Raw genomic sequence first — 5162 nt, 5'->3', positions numbered from 1 at the left:
CGTGTGGTCTATGCCCCTCAGACTGAGACTGGAGCTCCTCCTGGAGTCAGTGTTTGGAGGAAAAGTCATTTAAAGTGATCCACCCTGGGCTTCTCAAAGTTCCATGTGGGTTTCTTGGGGCTCTGGCTTCTGAAAGGAGCTCGTCAGTTGCGGAGACAACCAGGATGAAAACAGTCGGATGCATTTGGAGCCAAAGACTTTTCGCTATAGGGTTCTTTTGAGATCATAGACCTGTACACAGAGATCATTTCCCAGTGTTTTCTTGGTCATATCTTTGGTGCCAGAGTGTCTGACTGTTGTTTTGTCTGGAGATGTCTCCAGAATTGACTACAGACAATTCAGCCTGGGGTCTGGTTTCCCTTGCTCTGTAGACTCAGCAGGACTGTCAGCTGATAGGCCGTCACAAGCCTTCTGAATGCAGACACAGCCTCTACTCAAGTTCTTTGGTCTCTCAACGTCCTTCAGTCTGTGCCAAGCTTTTAATAGCTGGGTTGAACCATTTCTATAAAGATGGCTGGGTAAATTTCTATGAAACAAGGTGACAAGATAGCATTTCCATGGTGGCATCATTCTGTTTTACTACTTGATTTGCTCATGTCTTTTCTCCTTCCTCTACATATCTTTTTTTTTCCTTTTTTTTTTTAAGGTTAATCAAGTAGGGGCCCCATTAGGCTGTTGAGGCACTCAGGGTTGTTGATTCCTCCTGGAGTGCTGAGGGGTAACAAATGTTCACCGATGAGAAAGGAAAATACCTTACTCTGAAAACCCAGAAAACTGCTATATACACATAGCTGCTTCTCTTTTGGGGGGGGGGGTGGTGGGGGAAGGTTCTGGCATTCTCTTTAGTTCTCTTAACACTGTGGGGCTCTCGGGGCGCCTGGGTGGCTCAGTCGTTAAGCGTCTGCCTTCGGCTCAGGTCATGATCCCAGGGTCCTGGATCGAGCCCCACATCGGGCTCCCTGCTCAGCGGGAAGCCTGCTTCTCCCTCTCCCACTCCCCCTGCTTGTGTTCCCTTTCTCGCTGTCTCTGTCAAATAAATAAATTAAAAAAAAAAAAAACAACACTGTGGGGCTCTCAGTGACAGAGAAGATACTTAAAGGGGAAGGTCACCTGATTTAGGCCAAACTTGTCCTCCCTCCCGCCACCAGTTCTCTACTTGACACGCCCCCCCCTTGGCACTGGTATGTGGATCCCCTTAACTGTTAGGCCCCGGGGACAGTCCAAGGCCTTGACTTCCAAACTCCTCACTTGGGGGGAGGGGTTTCAGATAAAGAAGTCAGTGCTGTAAGATGTCCTGGCAGCTGCCCCCAGCCAGCAGGGGGCAAGGCAGGGGGCTACAGGGGGTGGGTTGGCGTGGGGAAGGGGACAGGGATCTCCAGGAAGATCCCTCCAAACCCCACGAGAAGGGTCTCACTTCCCACAGCTCCCCTAAAGGCAATGGTTAAGTATGGGGTGGGTGGGGGAGGCACCAGGTAAGTGTAGAGACACCCCCCACCCTGCTCAGCTCCTGGGCCTAGCACAATACTGGGCACAGAGTAGATGCTCAATAAATGTGTTTTGAATGAATGACTAATTGTAACAAAGAGGGTGTGAGGGACAAAGGACAGGGCCTGGGGCCCCTTGGCCTAGCCTGTTTCATTCAGAAAATAGTAGTTTAAAAAATGTAAAAATCCTTTCCCTCCCTCTCCCCAATTTATGGGCCCAGGAAAGAGGTGAAAGAAGGATGCTACCTCAACCCTTCCCTTGTCCCTTTCCCTAGAAATCTATGTACACATATACATATCTATAGAGCACCACAAAGGGGTCCTACCTATGCCCCCACACCAGGAGCTGGGGGACCCAAGGCCCAAAGCCTTGGGGTGGTCAAGGTAAATGTGAGGGGTCAGGGCTTGGGTGATGTGGGGAGCAGCCTTCAGCTGCTGATAAGCCTAGAGAAGCTGGACTCTGGGGTCCTGAAGGACAGACCCCTGCTCCCTTCACAAGTGGTAACAGATCTTCTCCCCTCCCTGACCTCCTAGGTAGAGATTGGCGGCGGTTCTATCAGTCCCAAGGGAGGAGGTGGGCGAATGGCTCCCCCCCTACCAGCCTAGATTGCCACAACCCAGAGACCTTTCAAGGAAAGGGCTGACGGGTTTGGGGCCCTGAGAAAACTGGGCAGGGAGAAGAGAGCTCTATGCAAGGCACTGGAGTCAACTGCTCCCAGACTTCGGGCCCAAGGCATGGGGCAGAAGGAACCCTGCCCCCTCCTCCAAACTGAACCGGAAAGGGCCAAGGTGCTCAATTTGGCAGCAGAAAAACACAGCAGCAAAGGTACAGAAAAGGGGGAGTGGCACTCAGGGCCCCACCAGTCCCCCAGGAAGAAGGAGGTTCTAAGGCACTGACAAGAGGAGCCAGGGGCTCATGGCGCTCAGGGCAACCTGCTGCCCCCTTCACAGCCTGGTCAGGCTGGTGCGGAGAACCCACTTCCCCATGATGCCGAGGAGGCGGTGGCCGCTGGGTTTTCTTAAAGATGAGTCCGCGTGTGAGGGCTGTGCGCCCTGGTGTGGGGCAGGTCTTGGCTACCCGGCTGCGGCTGCATGAGCACTGAGTATCGTCATCCACGCGGCAGCGCGGCTCGCGGAGGCGGCAGGTCGTGGAGCTCCGTGTCACTCACGTTGTCCACCCAGCAGGCCACGGGTCCGGCACTGTCTGGACGGAAGACGTGGGAGGCGGGCGCGTGGTCCCGCAGGTCCGGCGGGTCTGCTACTGAGTCTGCACACCTGGCGACCGGGCACGCGCTCGAACAGCTCACCCATTGGCTGCAGGAACTCATGCACGTGGGGCCACCGCAGCCCGTGGGCCAGGTGCCGGCCCTGCAGTTGCGCCGGGGATGCGGAAGTCGGCCTTGTCCACGGCTGGAAGGGGCTGCGTCCCAGGGTCTCGTCCCGGGCGACGACCACGCAGATCTTCCGCGTCCCGGGCCTCGGCCCCAGGGAGCAGGTACTGGACCGGGGCCCTGGGGACAGCGCCGTTCTCCTCCATCAGCAGGGACATTGCGCTGTGGGCAGAAGAGCAGAAAAGCCAGGGGAGGATGGCCTGGCTCCGGGGCTTCTGACAAGTGGCTGACTCTCAGTCACCTTTGCTCTATAAAGGGCCACACCTCCTCCTTGCTGATCTGAGTAATGGTGGTGGAGCTGTTTATGGGGCCGGTGTGGTCCATTCTGGCTGGACTCCGGCCGGGGCATCCAGCTTCCCCTCACTCGGGGCTAGGGCCAGAATTGGGGCGTGGAGGAGGGAGGCAAGGTTCTCCAAGAGCTTCTGAGGGAGGGGAGCCAGGGAGGGAGGGGCAGGGAGGAAACACCTTTACCACGTGGACTTTACTTCCTGGGAGGCAGGTACAAACATGGAACCTCTATAGCTGCTTCTCTTTGATGGGGCACACTAGATACTGATTTTTTCTGATAATCTGGGCATCTCCTAGAACAGCAGTTCCCACACTTTTTAAAGAAGCAGACCCTTTGTCAGGTGGAAAACTATAGCCCTACTGTATGAAGCAGATAAAGCAGAGGCCTTGGTTGTGGAGGTGGGATAGATGCTCCACCCTCTTGACTTTCTCTTTCCCCTTCCTGTCTTGGCGACAGTCTGTGAGCCGTTCCGGGAAACCCTGGCACTTTGTGGAACAGTGAAAATCTAACCATGCTAGCAGGAAGTGTGAGCTGATATATTTGATATTTATTGGCAAGATCATGATACTGTTAAAGAATGTATGTATCAGTTTGACAAAAGCAGTTTTGAATGTTGGTGATACAGTGCTATAACTCCTATACAAGGCCATTTGAGAGAGTTAGTTTCTGCCTAGAGGGAAGTAACAACTTAAGTCCTAAAACAGATACATAGTTATGTGTATGGTGGTGGTGTCAAGTTCCCATTTCCAACATGGCCACCGTGACCTAGCCCAGAAAACCCCGAAGATGTGAGGCAGACCACTTGTAGTCTTGAGAGCTATAGTCTTCTCAACATTTAAGTAGGAGAGTTCCTTCCATCGTTTCTGAATCAAGGCTCCTAGACAGTCAGAAAGCCAAAGGGCTTCCTTTTGGGTTATCTTGACTCTGTTGTTGCAGTGAAGCTGGTCTGTTCCATTTGACTTGAAAGTTACTGATAACAAATTGATAATTTTGGTGACTATTACATAATTCTTTTAGGGTATACGAGTTTGGATTGATTATACCTCACCCATAAATTTTCAATGCCCCAATGTGTCTGATCCCCATTGCTGGAGCATACCATGGTGAACGGTCATTCACCAACTTGCTGGGGCTGAGCCTTTCTCAACAGGCACAGTTGGGGAGGTGTGAACAGCAGGTGGAAGTGTGTGATCTGAGGGTTGTTGACTGACAAGGTCTTATATGTGACACTAACCTACCTTGGCAAACTGGTGTTACCCTTGCAGCTTTCACTTAGCAATAGTGATTATACATTGTGATCACAGAAATTCTTAGTTGCAGCCCACTTTGTCATGTGAAAGAAAAAGGGAACAACAAGGGCTTGAAAATAGCGTATGGGCTTAGTCTGATAAATCATATCCCATTAATTTCCAAATATTTCTGAGAAATCAGGAAGGGGAACCTAGTAAGTTCTATTAGTTCATGACTAAGTGATTACTAACTGGTTATGCATTTTAAAACACACAAAGAATTACATTTAATGTTGTTGTCTTCATCTGGAGAGAGATTTGTTTTGTTTGACAGAACATGACATCTTGGGGTTAGTATAGACCACTTGGTCCTCCCTGAAAATTCATAGATACGGAATTTTAAAATTTTCTTTTGGTGAGCATTAAAATAATAGGTGCTAAATTCTCTCTCCAATTTTTTGGCCCCATAGCATCGAAGTAGTACCTTTCAGGCCTGATGGAGTTTGCCTGCTCCATCCCCTTCTCCCTGGAGATAAGCATGAGTTCCCTCTCCTGCCTCTATCTTATTTCGCTAAAACACTTTGTTCCATAAACTCTCTTCCTTGGCTTATAAAGACAGTGGTGCAATGAGGTTCAGTATTCAGAATCTGGCACACATATTTTGTGTTAAGGGGCTGACAGATTTGAAATGATGAATTTCATATTTCATTTATGATGGGGATGTTGTTGACTAACACAGGAAGAGCATTAATTTGAGTTTTCTCAGTTG

Source organism: Eumetopias jubatus, unplaced genomic scaffold (genome assembly GCF_037043125.1).
Source record: "Eumetopias jubatus isolate StellerSeaLion01/CBP00866 unplaced genomic scaffold, mEumJub1_p1.0 scaffold_7, whole genome shotgun sequence".
NCBI lineage: Eukaryota > Metazoa > Chordata > Mammalia > Carnivora > Otariidae > Eumetopias > Eumetopias jubatus.
The sequence above is the reverse complement of the archived record's forward strand: the minus strand, read 5'-3'. Positions refer to the sequence as shown.